Here is a 20,132-nt window from a genome sequence, read left to right on the forward strand (position 1 = left end):
AGGACGTAAAGTGATATTTTTACAAAAAATCTTGATTATTTTTAGCAATTTCTCTACCTCTATAAAAATACCTACGATTAAGTACGACAAAATGCATTTCCAGTTCAAAAAGTTTCCTGTGCAAAAGAGACAGTACTTTATTCACGTAAAGCTCTATCTCTCTCACACACAGGAATTTGCATAATATTCAGTTATCATAATAGGTTCTTGGAGGAATTGAACCGAGGTCAGTTTGCACAAAAGCCGCCTTGCGCCTTTGCGCCATTGTGTGATGTCAAGCTTTTCAGAGTTCACTGTGAATTATGTCTTATATATTTTATATACCTTTAGGAATTCAGTTCCATTATTTAAGGCGTAAAAAAGATTTATACTCGTTCCAAATGTCCTTTGAATCTTGCATCTACTCTCCCATGAAATGAATTTAATTTTGCAATCCATAAGGCTTGAGAGATAAGTAACTATAACGGAGTTCATACTTATGTCATCATCATCATCATCATCCGAGCCTTTTTCCCAACTATGTTGGGGTCGGCTTCCAGTCTAACCAGATTCAACTGAGTACCAGTGCTTTACAAGAAGCGACTGTCTATCTGACCTCCTCAACCCAGTTACCCGGGCAACCCGATACCCCTTGGTTAGACTGGTGTCAGACTTACTGGCTACTGACTACCCGTAACGACCTGTCAAGGATGTTCAATGACAGCCGGGACCTACAGTTTAACGGAGCTCATACTTATGTATTGTCGTGATAATTCATCTTTAGCCTGTGTGGTCCCAATACTGGGCAAGTGCCTCTCCATCTATCTTGCCTCCACACTTCCCGATCTTTCATAAAAGTCCACCAGTCTCGGAGGCGTCTAGATCGTCGCGCCATCTCTTCCGGAGTCTATAATCATGATAATACAAAAACAAAAGATAGAACTCTGTATGGAATATTCGTAAATATGTTACCAAAACTAAATAAAAGTTAGTAGGTATGTGTATCATCTCAGTTACCACATTCTTTTAGCTCCTATCCAAAAAACCCCAATATTATATTCCGTTCACAATATCCATCCTATATCTTATCTCCTAACCTAGCTTATATCATCATTTCCAAGCGAAATACATGTGTATAAAATCCGATCCTAATAACATTTTTTCACTAATACCTAAAATCAAAAATATTTTTACCAAAAAAAATCTTCCTCAAAAATATTGGTATTCAGCACATTTTCTCTGAATTTTCCTGTAAACAACTGGCCAATTTCCAAGTTCCTCTCCGTTCGTTGAAAGATACATCCTGCAGCATCCTTCATCGTATCGATCGAGCTATCTTACGTGTTATGATGAGTACATCGCATGTTACTCACAGTTTGTACTTACATACGGTAAATGCTAATTTACGTGATTAAAAAGCGTTGCTTTTCCGGACTCTCCAACCAAGCAAAACGGTTGACTTAGATTCTATTTTCATCACAGAAAATTCTCGTTTCCACCAAGAAAAACCACGTCTTCCGTCTTGAAATACACCAGTAAATATTCCAGTTTAAGTGCTTTTTTACAACCGTTAAACATCAGTTACAAAACCGCAACATTGACTTTAATAGGACAACTTACAGGGTTATCAAAATAAGCACCGAACGTTTTGCTAAAACACACGCAACGATCATACGCAGTAATTAATCGTAGTACGCGATACCAGACCTTAAGGGTTTATCTGTTTATCCACACTTACCTTGTCAACGTAAATTTTGCGGCGAACTAGTGCGGCTAACAATCCAACAAGAAAATACACCACTCACTTACTATCATGTTCACAACACTAACTCAAGGTCCACAATAGGGGTTTATTTTTATTTTCGTTTCGATATCGACGGCGATAGCGAAGCGAACGCTCTCGGGTCTGTCTCGCGACTGGCCGGTATCGAGCGGCGACCGGCGACTCCCCGCGCCGCTCTAAACCAATTTATAATACATACAGAGGCGCAGCATCCCCTGAAACCACTTCAACCCGAATCGAACATTACCCCCTAAGCAATAAAGTTGGATTTGGCTTGTACCCAAGATGCCGCAGAGGCAAAAACGTCGCCAGTCCTCTCAGAAAAGCTAAGGGTGCGAATTGTGTACGTTTCCTTCGTTTATAATTGAAATCAACGTACAAGGAAGGTCTTTTGGATTGAATATTTATGACTAGGACGATATTAATTGTCGTTGAAGGTCTGCGTGACCTCACCTTGAAGGGTCCTCAATGGGTCCTTGAGCGCACTCTATTTCACCTCATAAATCATTTTTCTCAGGGATTCAAATTAAGTATACAGTTCAAGTCTGCTTAACGGTAATTTAGGTAGGAATCTACCTAAGTCGACTTGTATCATAAACCTGAAAGTTTGATGTGTCGATTTTTGTTACTCTTTCATCCGAAAACTACTGAACCAATGTTGATGAAACTTGTCAGTAATATAGTTGAGGGAAGCCGCTGCAAAAAGCTAGCCTCACTTTATCCCTACTACGTACTCTTAAACTAAAATAATGACGAACAGAGATATTCTTTTGACTTAGCCTCTTCCGGGGCGGAGGATTAACATTTTTCCCCCAATGTCCCCAAAGATGGCAGGTAGCCAAAAGGTCCCCGCTCCTTGTATATGTGACCTTACCAGTATTACGATGCTAAAGTGCTGGAGGTTGGAGAAAGAAATATTTTTATTGATATTTGGAATCATTTATGAGCCCTTGAAGTAAAATATAAAGAGCTAACCATGTTCTCCCTGAAAATATTGACCTCGTTTATTATTTTTAGACTGCCCGTAAATCTTTGCGAGGTCAAAAAAAGAACTTGAAAATCGTAAAAATATTGTTTATTTATTTCTCGCTATCACTAAAGAGTATGCTTAAAGACACCTATCAAATTCATACGTAAGTGAGTACATAAGTTAAGTTTAAGCCAAGTAATAGAAGTCGAGCATATTGCCTTCGAGCGGGCGCAAAAACAGCCTACCGAAAAATTTCCTTACGGAAAACCCAATAACACTATCTCATCGAACCTTATGAAATAACCTTGGAAGAGTCCTTGACCTTCTAGTTTTTATTTCGATGCTTCTAGGCCAGAGGCCTCATCTAGTTATATGGACTTGTATTATTTATAAGTAAAAACAAGGATCAACATCATTTTTCAAAATAAACAGTCATTTATCATGCTCACCCATTGCGGTTAGTACTTCTAGCAAAAAAAAAGCGAAACACTTCTATTTATAACGCAGAGATATTCTACATTTACAAATTAGAAAACTTTTTAACTAAAAATAATTTAGCTACTGCTCGTTATACCATATTATTTGGTGCTAAAATCACACTCATATTAAAAAGGCACTCATATTAAATAGTATGTATGTATGTTTTACGAGCAAACGGTGGAATAGTTTAGAATCATTTTTTTACCGGGTGCGGGAAGAAGTTCCCTGAGCGTACGGGTGAAACCGCTGCCGTAACCTTGTAAGGATATAGAAAAAAACATGTGCTATCTTATTTAATTTACTGCAACACAACATCCCACTAGTTATTAAGCCCTACTTCAGTTAGACAAATCCTCATAAGGCCAGGTCTCAATTCGCAATCGTCTCGTCAACACGTAGATACATAATGTTATTAAGGAAGATATTACGCGAAGTCCTGCTCAAAAGCACCTTAAGCTCAACATAATGAGCGAAGTTACCCGCCGAATGAATGATCACGTGAAAATTTGTTTATTTTTCGTCTAAGAGTAAGAACACACTACAAACTCTTAGTCGACCGACAGTTGGTTTTGGATCAATCAGTAGGTAGATTAATGGAGGTACACATATAACAACGATCAGGTATTTGTCCTGTACCAAATTTACTAAAAACTTTGATTGAATTCACGATTTTCTACAAAAAAAAATCTGCAGTGTGCGCGTAGGCTAACTTGGTACAGTACAGACGGCAGCAAAAATAAAAACACACATTTTTCAAAAATACAAGAAATAAATTGATTTAATTATGATAGGGAAAAAATTACGGAAACGTAAAGAATATATTTTTCCGACCTCTGATTTGAAGGGGCTGTTAAATTGCTCACTGTACTTACAATTTCTAATATTTTGCCCAAGCTTAATGTTGTCAAAAGTTAATTCCAAAACTCTTAAGAGATAAGTTTTGGGTTAAAATTAACACTATTATAAAGTTTAAGTTGCCTGTTGACGGCCTTTATTAAAACTTGTATATGATATGGTATTATGGTGAAAATATATGTGGGATTTCATACGTTGAAAACTTCAGATTGTAAGTTAAACCCCTGCATTAGGAAATTATATGTATACGTAAATTCTAATGAGTATTTTTATATTTCGATGCAAGTGCATCATTGTGTATGGGGCAGAAATGGAATTTAATCAATGAAATCTTGACATTAATATTAATACTTAGTAATACTGATATTAATACTTAGTAATCAAGCGTATGGAAGAAGAAAACATGCTGCGCCGACCCCAAATAAAATTGGGATAAGGGCAGGAGGATGATGGAATACTTAGTAATCAGAACAACTGACTTTTTAAGATTTTTCTGTAAAATGCGTTAACCTTCACCATTTTTTAAATAAATCCCTTGATAAATTCAAAAATATCGCTGAATGACATACTTACAAAAACAAATGGATCTATCGGTCCTTAGATTATCCCAAATTGATAGACACGCGGTCAGACTTTGACGCTCTTCATTTTTCAAGTTCACTCAACTGGAAATATAAAATGTATCTACATTATCTTAAAGCTTTATCATATCAATGAAAATATACATTTCAAACAGTTTTGATATCAAAGTAAGGGATCTATTTCAAAATCGCTTTCATGCAAAAAGGTGTCTAGTTTCTATATATCGTTAACGAAATTCTTTATAGACTTTTTAAACTTTAACCGTCGTACCGCAAAAACTTTTAAACGTCTGTTGAACACTTGTCTAAAAAAATTCAGATTATGACTTGAAATAAGGTCCGTTACGCAGATTAAAAAATTTAGACAGGTGTTCAACCGATGTTTAAGTTTTTGTAGTAAGACCGTAAGTGTGGAAATTACAGAATCTAAATGCAAAAACGTTATTGATCTTGTTTCACAGTTGGAAATGTAACGTAAATTCTTTATTGAACAAGTTTACAGTTTAATTCAAAGCCTTCGTCTTGTCGCCTAATTAAAAATACAAAGCGATTTGTTCGACAGAGCGTATTCCTTCGACGGCAACGCCGTAGCGTTTCAAAACTATGTTTTATTTTCACAAAGACTAACTCAAAGATAAACAGATGGCATCATCTTTGTTTAACAACATTTTCGTTAAGGTAGGACTACTTATCAGAAACAAACTACTTAAATGAAATATTTTATAAAAGGCAAAAATCAACTTAATACAAGAGTATACAATAAATTCACATAAGCTCTTACGTCCATAACTTCCAAAGTTGATAGTAACAAACGCACATACAATAGCAAAGAACTGCGTCATTTAGTCACAGCCATACGTTTCAACGAAATACATACTTACCAAAACAAACCATTTCTAAGAAAAGAAAAATGCGATTTGACCGCAACATATTTGGTCAACCTTGAACATTTTGTCATTGACGTAAAAGAAGAAGTCAGTTATTAAATTTTATGTATCAAAGTAGGCATAATTCACACCATTCTCATTGTCCCTTCTCCGTTCCATAATCCATGTCCCTATCAGAGCTATCATCGGTCGGCGCGTTTCAAGGTGCAAACACATGAATAATTGAGACGGTGCATCCCTGCAACTAGATTGTACTGCCTCGCTTTATTGTATTACTTACGATGCTAAGTATTTTAAACATAAACTTATTATTCTTTATTGAGCACATAGATATGTTTTATTAAACTAAAGTTGGGTTCTGTAACAGCAAACCTTAGAGTGATAGAGAGATTCGGTAGGGAAGGGTAAATCATAGGTAAACGACAAAATTCAAGATTATTGATTCATCATTATTATAGAGAAAAAAGACATTTCATTTTAAAAGCAATCACTTTAAAGAATTGCCTGTGTTTCTGATGAGTTTTTATATTGACGTAAAGTTTGAATGCAGCATTTCGGTTTTCTGTATAAAAATACCTTCAAAAGCAAATTGGAATTGAATTTACTTTCATACCAATTTCCATTTCGATTTTTCCATCAGTTGAGCGATTAACCCTTTAAAGCTTTGCAAATCGATATATTTTTAAACTAACATAATAATAAAAAGGATTATTTCTATTTTTAATCATTTTTGCACAGTGCTCCAAATCTCATGTAAAAAAATACCTATAAAAATATTTCATTACTGAAGTCGTAGATAAAAAAGTATGGAATTCTCTCGCAATTTCAATCGATATAATTTTTATTTATAACCCGATTGTTTGTCGGAATATAAACTAGGTGTCGGCAGTTGCGTGAGATGTTACCGATAAGACGCGGCGACCTTTGCGGCGCTCCGACTGTCTGTTTGTTTGTGTTTGTTCGTTTTTGGCTCAGACTTTTACTAGTTAATGATATATCGGGGTAGGAGTGGAGATTCTTAAACATTTTTTAAAATTAAATATCTTCTATTTATTTTCATTTTTATTAACAATAGGCACTGTTGAATTTTATTGAAATGGAACTTAAATTGCAAAATTATCACAGAAAAAAAAGGAAATCAATTTCTTTACATTCTTAGCTAAATCGACTTCTATATCAACAGACAGAAACTTACTTAAAACTTAAAGTTTATCTCAAAGTGAATACCCTGAATCCAAAATACAGAATAGCTTTCCAATCTAGAGAGATTTAGATAAACCTTCAATGCACACGTCAGAATAGCTTTCAGACAAACACATACATACAACCTACTTGCTTGAGTAATATCCATATATAGCTCAAAGCATATTTACATAACGTTCAGCTATAAATAGTGAATCTCTGAAGTGAACGCGTCTCTTTAAGCCCACGCACAGCAAATTCTAAGATACAGACTTCAGAGTAAAGTTGCTTTGACTCAACAATATGTATAATGAAAGATCTTGTGTAATTTAATATTATATGTATCAGTTCCAAGGAGTATGTGCTAATTATGAATGTAGATGGATAGAGAGAGAGAGAGGAAGACCTAAGAAAAGTTGGATGGATTGGATGAAATATGGCATGAATTAGAAGGGAGTGAGTATCAGTTTGATGACAGGGAGGTATGGAAGAGGAAGTCATATTGACATATTGGTACACCAACCCCATATAAAATTAGGAACTGGGCAGGAATAAGAAGAAAACTTTCGAAAGAGACTATGATATATTTTAAAGTTTCGAGCTGCTGTCAATGGTTTCACCCGCAGCCCATTGGAATTACTCGGTCCATTAGTTCCAGTTGAAAGAAGGTTTCACTTGAAATACCCAGAAAAAGTTAATCATGAAACGCCCACGCAGTTTTCCATGGCCACAGTGCATCCATGCAGTTTTATTAATTAAACGGGATCTCGCCCGACGGATATTTTTAGTTGTTTTGATCCTCCCACTGCACACCCACGTGTTATCATGATAGTTCGTTACACAAATAAATAAAGTTATGAAGCGGATAACCTTTCATTTACTCTCTCTTTTCTATTTTTTCTTTTCTAAGAATATTCCGGTAAATATAGCTTGAGCAGCAATTAATTATTTTAATACAAAATACCTACATAAGTGTGGTTGTATTTAGTAGTAGGAAAATGCAATACCTCTCTTATATAATTAAAATTAAGCAAGATAAAGAAATATATTGTACCTACATATGTACTAGTTTCTGCTAGCAGTTTCACCCGTATTCCGAGGAAACTACTCTCTGTATCGGGATAACAATTAACTTTTAGCCTTCCCCGAAAAAAGCGTATCTATCACTGAAATCTGACAAATTGAATCCGTAGTTCCACAGATTATTCCCAGCAAACTAATTTTTCACCTGAATTGAAAGTGAAGTAAAAGCATACTTACGGGGTAATTTCCCCTAGCCTTACATTAGTTTCGTCCTCCTAATTACATAAATATTTCCATGGGAACAAGCCATGGTAATAACACCTACGTGTTCCTATATCATGAATTATATATTCTGCTATGTTTGTGTTTCTTAAGGCAGTTCTGAAGCTAATAAGTATATAATGTACATGCGTGTATTTTCAGTAGGTAAGTGAAAATAGAACCTTCTATAAATATCTACCTACATCACAATAGTTTCGGAGAATCTGTGTATAAATAACATTATATTGTTATAACAGATCTGACTGTGATCTGACCTTATCTTGACAAGGTTCACCTTATTAGTTTATTAATACATATATGGGTATAGTAGGATTTGTCTACAAAAGCAAGCTTAAATGAGTGGAAAATATCGGAAAGAATATCCCAGGAAACTTTGGCCTGAAAGGGATTTTACCAAAGAATCTTGCTAAGCAGTCACGTTTCCAACCAACAAATAAACTTAGTACATCGAATCCCAACATAAAACATATGCGTATTCGATCAAAAACCACTACACCGAAAAAAAGTCATAAAAACCGACCCTCAAAAAAATCCTATTAAAAACTCAAAAAATAAATAAAATATACGAAAATGAAATGAAGTTCGCATCTTCATTAAAGGGTCTTAGCATCACACCAAACATAGGGAGAGGGCAATATTATCAGTTGCCGCTCAAATGCCCCCAAGTCCTCAGGCATCATGAGCAAATTCAGCCCCCAAAAATTACAAATGTTGATAACGTGTACATACAAAGGGGGTGACGCCTGGGGGCGTTGGCTTTGGGGGGTGTACGTCAATAATTGTTATCAGAGGGTCTTCAGCCACGTGGAAACATGCGAGATGAGATAAGAACAAGGTTAGAATCACAATATTGTGTAGGTAACGGTGTATCTTGACAGATGAGACGCGTATCGTCTAAAATGTCTACTGAGGGGAATTTGGTTGTAAGCTTAGTAAATCAAAGTTCCGTATCCCATTTCAACCGCGTCTTAAGGAAACTGCTCCTTGCACCAGTATAATAAGAAGCTCTATGTCCATTCTCGGGCTCTAGAGTCTAGACTATCTGCGTGTCGTAAAAACGCGACCGAGGCATAGTTATTTTCGCTTAATTAATGTTAGTAATTATATGCGTTTGAATGGTATCAATCATTTACATATGATGATTTACATACCGATATCAACATAAATATGTACACATCAGTCCCGGGACAATCAAAAGAAAATTCAATTCCGCAGAACTTGAATGTTTAGAAAAAAATGAAACATTTTTACGTCAATCGAAAAAATCACAGAAATCGATTCGATAACGGAAATACAAGAAATACTCAACCAACTTCATAGGAAACAAACAAAACGGTAGAATACCACAAACTGAAGATTTTCCACTACTATCGTGGATTCTGAGAACAGCAGGCAAGGAAGACTTAATTTTTTTATTATTTTTAGTGGCTTTTACACTGACTATATGTAGATGTAAGATTTATATGACGCTAAACAAGGCGATTTTTTTAAATATTTTCATTGATGGCAAATGAAAATTGTTGATTTTGTAATGTTTTTTTTTCCTAACTAACAATTATATTGTTTATGCCTTACATCTGTTAATACAATAAATTGAACACTATTTATCATATAATATTTTCTTTTGAATAATCTTTGTAAATAAAAAGAAATGTTGTTCGTTAGTCTGATTAAAACTCGAGAACGGCTGGTCCGATTGAGCTGATTTTGGTTTTAAAACGTTTGTAGAGGTCCATTGAAGGTTTGAACGATACGAAGTTCGCGGGATCAGCTAGTTGATAATAAAAGTCCATAACCAGAACCATTTCTCAATACATTGACAATACTGTTGAAGAAACTTTTTGTCTGCTTTTAACTATCCACATAGACTTTCCTGAGAAATGCCTCAACATCGCTAAATACCATTAAACCTGTAAATGCAAGATTCTCACCTGTAAGGTACAATACTAACAACAAAACAAAACACTGCACTCAAAAAACAACCGTATTACAAAGACATCAGAGTCGAAAATTGCTTGATAGACAGAAGTATTGTTGGTTAAATTGTGGCCATATAATTAGCGGTGTGAGGATTCGTTTTATTGCTTATGAAAACAAATGGTGATCACCTAAGAGTGCCTAGGAGTACTATTTCTTCGTACTAAGTAGCAATTAAGTATGGATAACGATTAAGATAGTAAGTTGGACGGCAAATTGGAATTGGGTATCGCTTTGGGTATAGGTACGAAAGAGTCGTAGAAAGTGTCTTAGGAACGTGATTATTTGTGAACTAATTCCATTATTAATATGATTATTGGTCCTAAAACTTTAGCGAAACATGGGAAAGATAACTTTAATAATATCAAAGTTTTGCACTTGTTGAAATAAATTGTGCACTTAACTTTAAAGTCATACTTATTATATGTGTTATAATTTGCAAACAAATTGTAAATTGAAAAAAATATATCATCACACATTAATTGTTTTGGATTTACAGCCATTTTCAGAAAATTAATTAAAATTTTCTTGAAATAAATAAACCGGCCAAGTGCGAGTCGGACTCGCGCACCGAGGGTTCCGTACAAATCCTGTATAGATAAAAAGTGAGTCTCGCGCCAACCGTTCACTTTAGAACAATCATAGTTATGATTATTTTGTGAGACCAAAATAGTTAATATTTTTTATTTTATAATATAACTAAAATAGTAGGCCAGTACCTTGTAAAAGTTATTTTATTAAAGTTATTTTAAATATACAACATTTTGTAGTCATCATTCAGAAATCTGATTGAAAATAGCTAATTAAGGTCATTGGGCATATCTGACCCATTTTGTAAAAACTGGCGGACATGAATCAAAGTAGTTTTAAATCGTGGAGAATGGTATGACGTTTCTTTGAATATAAATATTTTATTAAAATTCCATGGAGACGAATGTCCAGGATCGTTTGAAAAATATAAAAGACAAGCAGTTTCAGAGGATTGTACAGGTTGCAATGCTAGTTTTTATTGTTAAAGACTTTTCATAAAGAAGGAGGATGTCAATTCGGATGACTAGGATCTGATGAGGATCTGGAAACCCTGAGAAATCGAGGGCAACTCTTGAACATTGTAGGCACGCATCGAGTCAAAACCAGACATGTGAGTGTATTTTTGAGGGTACTGGTAAACAGTGAAGGTTTTTAGCTGATTTGATAATGGAGACTACAGAGAGTCGAGGGAACTCCTGAACGGTATGTTGCAACTACCACGTGTTTGGGCTTATTTTATTAGTATTGGCGAAGACTTTCCACATAGATAAGTTTGACTGCCATTGTGGGATCGATAGCAAATATCAGATATAGTTATGGGAACTCCTTTACAATTTATAACGTAACCTTGTGTTGGAGCTTATTTTATTTTATGTGGTGAGAATTCAGTACTAATGGGATCTTTTAATTTGAGGGATTAATCACCTAACGAGCCCCAGTTTCAGGTTTTTTTCGAAACTGCCTGACGACTTGTAACTATCGAATTGTAACAACGACTGCTAGAGTGTAGGATTCGGGGCTGCTGGCTTTACGTTTCTAGAGCCTTGACAAAAGTGGAATTCTGTCCTTTTCTTTGTTTTATAAAGTCGGCTTTATTTTATTTTGTAGCATTCTACATACAAATCCAACTTCAAACATATAAATAAAGGGTCTTGACAGACAGACAGACAGACAGACGGACAACAAAGTGATCCTATAAGGGTTCCGTTTTTCCTTTTGAGGTACGGAACCCTAAAAAGCAACAAGAAAACAAAAGCAAGAAAGAAATTAAAAAGATGATAGGTGCATCGGTCTAGAAGTCGGTGTCTAGAGAATGCATCTATATTTATTTAACCACCGAGATCTAGACCGATGCATATAAACAGTTTTCTTGTTGTTTTTAGAAGTTGTTTTTTTTGTGTAAAAAGTTTTTATATTTAACTTTTGTGAAAAGTTCTCGTCAATACGAATAATATAAGCCCAAACACGACGTTACTAAAACATACCGTTGAGGAGTTCTCTCGACTTTCTCACGTCTCCATCATCAGGTAAGCTCTAAACCATCACTGTTTGTTAGTATCACCTGACATACATCTGAGAATCAAGTTTTAATCCTATGCATGCCTACAATTTCTGATAGTTGCCCTCGATTTCTCAGGATTTCCATCATCAGATCCTGACCTGATGACAATGGAAATAAACGGCGAGTATACTCTTTTACTACAAAGAAATGTTTTCTCAAATCCGTCAAACTTGGTCGTTTAAATTCCCCATTGAAATGAGGAAAATATTTGATTTGATTTGATAATATTTTAATATTTTACGTAACTTCAAATTTATTAATTTCGCAATTTTTCCTTTATCTGTACTATATAACGGTGCTTCTTGCCGAATTTCAAGATTCTGAGTTCACGGGAAGTACCTTGTAGGTTTTGATTCCCTAGCGTGTGACGGAAATTCGTCTAAGGTGTCGGTATAACTACTGTATCTTTTGATCGCGTTAACTTAGAAGTTTGATTTTTTCACTGCCTAAAGGGACAATAGATCTAGGTATTTGGTATAAATTTCAATTTGATACCTTTATTCGTTTGTGAGAAATAAGGTAGTAAGTTTCATTTTATTAAAATATTTTTTTTACATTATATAACTAAAAAAATGAGATTTTCGTAATTTTTCCTATATTTGCATTATATGACAATGCTTCATGCCAAATTTCAAGACTCTGAGTTTACGGGAAGTATCCTGTAGGTTTTGATTCCTTTGCGAGTGTCGAAAATTTGTTGAAAATATCGACATAATCGGATGTATCTTTTGATTGGCTTGGCTTAGAAGTTTGATATTTTCACAGCTTAAAGGGACAATAGACCTGAGTATTTCATGTAAATTTCAGCTTGATACGTCCACGCGTTCTTGAGATAAAGGGTCTTGACAGACAGACAGACAGACAGACAGACAGACAGACAGACAGACAGACGGACAACAAAGTGATCCTATAAGGGTTCCGTTTTTTCCTTTTGAGGTACGGAACCCTAAAAACGAATTAAAATTTCAATTATATCCGCACCTGGAAAAATAGCTAATTAAACTGAAATCGCTGTTTTAATAGCCACAGGGCAGAGTGCATTCAATTACAGCAGTGTCTAGAGTTCACAGATCGGTACAAAAACCGACGCCTGCGCATACATAGACCATAGAGTAACGGAATAGCTGTCTAGAGCTTGTTGTATTGTATGGAACTTGTAATTTCTAATTAATATTATAAATTATGGTGTTTTGTTGTCACAGGTTAACAATATATCTTTGTACAGTTTATAGCCACTTATAGACTTACTGTTTCCCGTGGTTCCATCTGCGTGCGAACAATTTGCTGCATCTGGATAGACAATAGTCTATGTCTATTTTAATCGGTGCAGTAGTTTTGGTGTGAAAAGTTTTATCGTAACAGGGAGACAGAGCTACTTTTGCAATTTTTAATATTGCAAAGATCACTCAACTAACAGTAGGTATGCAGATTCTTCTTAAAAATATATATATTGTATTACTGAAAATATCGAACAATAACTAAATGTAACATAAGTTATAAGTTAATTAAAATTAAGCGTTTGTTTTAAACTTTGGAAAAAGTCAAACATAGAGAAAAGCTATTTAGAAATTACAAAATCGTTCAAAGCAGATTGAATTGACCTAAAAGTTACTCAAAATCTAAAGACATCTCATCTTCAACTTATATTCCCATCATTCAGTTCTAGCCTATCTTAAGATCCGACTCCCATAGGATGCTGTAACATAATGTTCAAAGCACACAAGAACTTGGTGCATCTCAGGATGTTCACTTGCAATTGAATTTGGAATCAGCTGTAAATGGAGTTCGGTTAAGTCAGACTTTAATGGGTGTTTGATTACTAAGTTCTGTGCTTTGACTGTTTAATAAGCGGCTTAAGACGAATATAAGTAAAACCAAGACATTTAAGTACTTTTAGGTAAAAAACTATAACGGAGAAATATTGAAACGCTACTCCATTTTAAAGACAAACGTCTAACATCGTTCTATGTCTGTCACTCTTACATAGACTGAATTATTTTAAGTTGCGTTCATAGTTCAGTAGCATTTAAATATTCCGAGAATAAAGTAAATAGTGTGGCTACAGTAATAAACTACATGAAATACACAAACATTACAATACATAACTCTTTACTCATTTTAAAGACTTTAATACTGAATTTACCACTGTATTCTGAAAGTAGCTTTTACACCAGAATAAACAAACAGCAAAAAATTGTGCATAAAAATAAAGTCAGCAGTTATTTTCCTATCCGAGCTTCATAAAAAACAATATTTCTATGCAATAACAGCGTTTCATTTCCCTCTAAGTGCCGCTCACCCGGCGAACCAAACACTCGATATTTCAATAACACTATCTGAAATCAAAGTGGAAAGTTTATCATTTTATATCCGGGTGCTGCATTTGGCTGCAATTTCCGACCTTCCCCTCCCCTCCCCCCTACTCAAGTACCGGGGAAGTGGGGAGGACGGCTTTCGGGAAATTATAGCCATTTCCCACTCGATGGAGACAGGTAAGACGCTTCCGTGGCCTTTCGCCTAATAAAATACGTGAGGTCACCTGTTTATCTCGAAATTGAGTTGTACACTAGTAAATTAGTCATATGTGGGTTTTGAACACCTTATACTTTTAATTTACCCCTACCAACCAATTACAAAAAACACCTAAAGGAAATACCTATGTATCGATCCAATTCACATTAATATAATAAGAAGCTTTCTTATTACCAATTCATTGATGGACTTAAACTGAAAATTATATCTACATAAGTAGCAATATTCGGTAGGACTGTAAACTAAGTAGCCTATTATCAAGACTGCAGCTGTTACTTACCACGTGGGTTGAAGCTCTGAAACCCTGAAACGTAACATAAGTACCACGTGTAACGAGAAATTCTCGGAACAGAAGACATGAAACTGATGTACAAAAGAGACAAAAGAAGTAAGTATAATTTATCATAACATTTCTTTATATACATAGGTATACTCATATAATAAAGAGGAATCATTTTTTGTTTATTGGTTTTACCCTAAAAACTGCTTAACTTGAAACTTGTATCGATTTGCAAAAATCTTTCACTGTTAAAAAGGTACTCCATATTTTATCCGGTTACGGGCACAAAATTCTGCCGGGACACGGGTAAAACTACGGCAAAACAGCTAGTAAAATGTAGTTCTATGTTCAAGTACCAATAATCTGGTTTTGACTTATCACAGGGTTTACAAAAAATCCTATGTATAGATGCAGGTTGTTCAACTTTTCTTAAACAAAATGTTATTTACCTAATATTTGTCAATTGTTTATAAACAATTAAGAAACAGACACAAACAGGTCATATGCTATCATTAAATAGGTGTTGTTAGTAGATAAGTTTTGTTTATTTACTAGAAAACCGTGTTATGTTATCACTGCACTAAAATATTAGGCTGAGAATTTCTTGATAAGAACATATTGACTAATTGCATAATGTTACGTCTTTATTACTAAGTTTTAATGTTTTAAAATGTTTTTTATTAAGAAGTTTAGCTTATATCACTTTAAGTTATTGCTATAAAAATAGTGGGTAGGTAGGTAGGTAGGTTAGTGATTTCATTAAGTTAATCTTATTGTGAAAAAAATACGTTTTTACAAATATTCTGATAATAATAGAATAGATAAATCAGAATTTTTACTTATTTTTTCAATAACATTACAAACACAAAAGTAAAATTATTTTTATAAAAAACATTCCTAGAAACAAATCCGTTGAGGAAAATCCCACCCAATCTACAAACACCTACAAAGTTATACTGCTACTATCTATTCCAGCGAAATACATTTTCCGCTCTATCTAACTTAAAAGAAAAATCCATCTGGAAAAGTCAACGCAAACACAAAACAAAAAAGTTGCAGAAGGTATACTTCATAAAAAATACAAGAATAGCTTCTCGACATCGTGCAGCATCTCATTTTATACGACTGACTACGATAATTAAAAAAAGTTATGAATATCGCGTTGACCAGTACAACTGTAGTAGTGTAACAGTACAATAACCCTTAACATCCAAACTATCCAAACTAATATTATAAATGCGAAAGTAACTCTGTCTGTCTGTCTGTCTTTTCTTCACGCCTAAACTACTGAACCGATTTGTGTGAAATTTGGTACAGACATAGTTTGAAACTTGAGAAAGGACATAGGATAGTTTTTATTACAAAAAAAAATAAAATTATTCCGGACATATAGCGCCATCTATTGGTCAAATCAAAAATCTGCTGGTAGTCACTATTCCACGCGAACGAAGTTGCGGGCAAAAGCTAGTATACAATAAGTAAGTATGGACATAACTGCTTAAGAACGAACATAAACTAGGTAGTTTTTGTTTTATATGTCTATATCTAATAAGAATTTTTCATAGTATTAATTTATCACATCCTATAAAATCATTGTCGCAACCAGTGACACCGTTATCACTTGCACTTTAGTTAGTTATATGATGTCTCATGTTCGTGACTTTTCAAAAAGTGAACCTTTTGAACTTATCTGTCTTGTGCCACAACGTTGAGTGAATTCCAAACAGCTGTTTTAGCAAGTAGACTGGTGGTATATGGGTAGGTCAATTCAGTGCACTCGCTAAACCTAAGGCAAACTGCTTGAATCAAAAGGCAGTGCCACTATGTAGTAACTATGATCTTACACTGCCATGCGCCATATTTCGGGTGCAGAACGGGTACATACATATAACTAATCCGTGTGTTCCTTTATCTACAAATATGTGTAGTAGACGCGGTAGTAATTGTGTGTTAAATCCGCCTTAACAACATCAAAGCGAGACAAACTTGACGAGACAATATCTGTCGGTGAGATGATAAGTACTTACCTACTTTTGCTACATATTGTTAAAGGTGAACATTTCATTGTAGTTTTTTTTCAAACTTGTACATGGCCTTACAGTGTTTTTTACGTTACAAAAATATTGCAACTCTGTGCAACTCTATACAAAGTCCATCCAATTCCCTTCAAATCAACAACCACTTAAAAACGTTAACGCTCAAACACACGGCGACTCCAATCTCAAACACCCTTAATCTAGAACATCTCGGCTCGTTAGATTTCAAAACAGTCTAGCAACTGCTACTTGTGTTCAAACCCTTGTTGTCCGCCCACTGTTCGCCACTAATTCGTTCATTAGCATTGAATGGCGGGCCGGCGCCACTTTCGCCGACAAGCTTGCCTTCGCCGACAACCTAAGGCACAATGTGACGTATGTCGGCGAAGCTGTCGGCGAAGCTGTCGGCCACTGAATTATGCCTTCACTGCTGTAAGCTTGTTCATTATTGATAAAATCAGAATAAGATATTTTATGTGGGAATAGCAAGGGGCGTGGATTTTGAAGCGATTTTACGAGATAGGATTCGATAGATTGGTGTTCCGTTTACTTGAAATATTTTTCAGGATTTTTCTTTAAGACATAAAATAATTATGTGTATTCCGATTTTCCTGATTTTAATTATAACCATAATTGTTAGCTGCTTCTATTTTAATCATAACAAATGTACCTAGATTATATTCATCTAAGTTAAAACACACTCCTTCATTTTAGGAAAATACCTAAAGTACGTAAAATAGTCATTTAGTATTCAAGGTAGTAAACTGAGTGAGACGGAGACGATAAAATGTATTATTTCAATTCGGGACGAGGACTAAGTAATTTCACTTCAGAGCTAACTTCCATTTGTATTTTCAAGAGCAATATTATTTCAATTTTCAGGAACGTTTGTTTGTGATGAAACGGAGGGAAGACTTCACAAATTAACTATATTTTAATCAAGCTTCTTGCATACAAAGTGTTTACAGCTCTTAAACCATTGATAAGTCACTAGATTCTTCAGGCCCTATTCTAGTCACGGTAAACAATTTTACAGGAATAAACCTTAGTGCAGCTTAACCTTGCAAGCCTTATTAGAACTATTTATATATTTTAACCGGAAATTTCAAGGGGAACCACTTCTCCCAACTTCGTAAAAAGTAGCTCATGTCCTTTCCCAGGCTTTACCCAAAGCCTCTCTCGGTAGAAATAATATAGACATTCAGATCACTTTAATAGCTTTGGCCGCGAAAGCGCGAAGAAATAGAGTTCCTATCGGATTTATAAAGATTGTAATTTAGCAACACATCTTGTCAACACTATTAATATTCTTCATCTCCTCTTAGGTAAGCAACATACTCTCTGAAACTAACCTACGTTAAGACGCACATGATTGCAATCGATGCGTCGACGGGAGTGCACTAAAAGGATTACCATAATGCAATTACTGACACCCTGTGCGTGGCAGCTGAGCAGTACGTAACGTGAGGATCTAGTGTTTATGTTATGTAAGAAGGTACATAGATTTGTTTATGCGTTAAAATAGATTGTTTCTAAGTTCACTGCCTGCTGCATTTTCTCCCAACTATGTTGGGGTTGGACTCCAGAGTGCCTGGATGCAGCTGTGTATCAGTATTTTACAAGGAGTAACTGCCTATCTGACCTTCTCAACCCAACTCCTGGGGTACCTGATATTTTTTGGTAAGACTGGTTCTGAGACTTCTACTTCGACTACCCGTAAAGTTTCTATGTTAACTGAAGGTGCGGAACAAAAATGGGAAATTACTAGTTATATACCTAGTATAGTGTGTAGTTATATAGATAATATTCAAGAAAAAAAGGAAATGAACAAATATTTATAGTGATATACTCAGTATCCATGAAAAGACAAAACACGACAGCGAGCAACAAGATAGAACCTAGAACCAAAAAAATTAAGTACCTACTTAGTGCCTACAGATTGTTGTCAGATATTTTTTTGACCAATAAAATTCTTGGAATTGAACGCCTGAAAGAATATTTCTTTCACCAAGCCTTACTTATTCATATAAAGTCAACCATGAAGAAAAGCCTCTTTCATATCGACAATGTACCTGTCGTGTCTCGTAATCCATCACATTGATCGTTTGCTTAACTTCGAGTTATAAAAGAAAACAATTTGGATAAGGTTTACAACACCTGTCTCCTGCTTACTATGATGAAGAACTCTTTATTTTTAGCCACCTACAGCCGAAAATCGTTCCTTCCTTCATAGTAGTAAATTGTTCATACTAGCACAGGTACTAGTGCTTACTGCATGCAAATATAGCATTTTAGATTTTCCCACTAATCGTGTGAAAGTACGCATGTAAGTGTAGATATTTATTTCTCTTTTACGCCAAAAGACCTGGATGGATTTTAAGGAAACTTGGCAATAACATATGTATCTCAACATAAAATATAGCCTATATTTATCAGAGTGCCGGAATCCACTAACGGGAGCTGGTATATAACGACGAATTTCAGAAATCGCTAGAACTGTGTATTTTAGCCCCTGTTTCCATTTGTAGATTTCAGACTGAAAACCTACGCCAACGGCCAATTTAGTTCGAAAAAGGCCGCAGGCAGATGATTTCTGCAAGAGTTCACCTATCGACAGTAAACCACAAACCAATTAAAAAAGACTCAGACATACACAATGCAAATTAATAAAGTAAAAGGTAAAAATCTCAATTGATTTTAGATAAAAGACTATGTTTCATGGAAAATGTACCGCGGGAGATATTTTCCATTTGAACTCGATTTTATAAATAGCCGCACGTGTAAGCTTTCCATTGAATGGATCGCTTTGAAGGTAACTGTAGGGATGTACGGTAATAAAGTATTAAATCAAAAAGTACTTGCACGTGTTATTTTTACAGGATTTCAGGATTAGCGCAAAATCATTTTCTGTGATATAATAAAGAGAAAACATTTTGTTCATTTTTGTTTCTACCCTGAAAGCTCTGAAACTAGTGAATCGATTTTGAAAAGTCTTATATACATTATTAGGGTACCGGAAGACGTTCACATGAGACGCGAGTGAAACTGTAGGATAGCTGTTTTCCTGCGTTTTCACTCGCATCCCAAGTAAACAATAACTTTCCATTGTTTTTCATACCCATAGGCAATTTGTATGGAAATATTTTATGAACTATTTTATACTCAAGATGACTGCATAGTAGCATACATTTTT

The 20,132-nt window shown here is 35.0% G+C and overlaps 1 protein-coding gene across 5 annotated transcripts in view; it reads right to left on the reverse strand.

Annotated features, from left to right (window-relative positions):
• LOC110371020 (SH3 and multiple ankyrin repeat domains protein 2) overlaps positions 1 to 1,916 on the reverse strand; it is a 218,359-nt gene extending 216,443 nt beyond the window's left edge. For all 5 annotated transcript variants that reach the window (XM_064036445.1, XM_064036443.1, XM_064036444.1 and 2 more), the window contains exon 1: positions 1,718 to 1,916. The gene's annotated coding sequence lies outside the window, so the exon portion shown is untranslated. The remainder of the gene's footprint in view (positions 1 to 1,717) is intronic.
• Positions 1,917 to 20,132: the final 18,216 nt, after the last annotated feature.

This window comes from Helicoverpa armigera, chromosome 10, assembly GCF_030705265.1.
Source record: "Helicoverpa armigera isolate CAAS_96S chromosome 10, ASM3070526v1, whole genome shotgun sequence".
Taxonomy (NCBI): Eukaryota; Metazoa; Arthropoda; class Insecta; order Lepidoptera; family Noctuidae; genus Helicoverpa; species Helicoverpa armigera.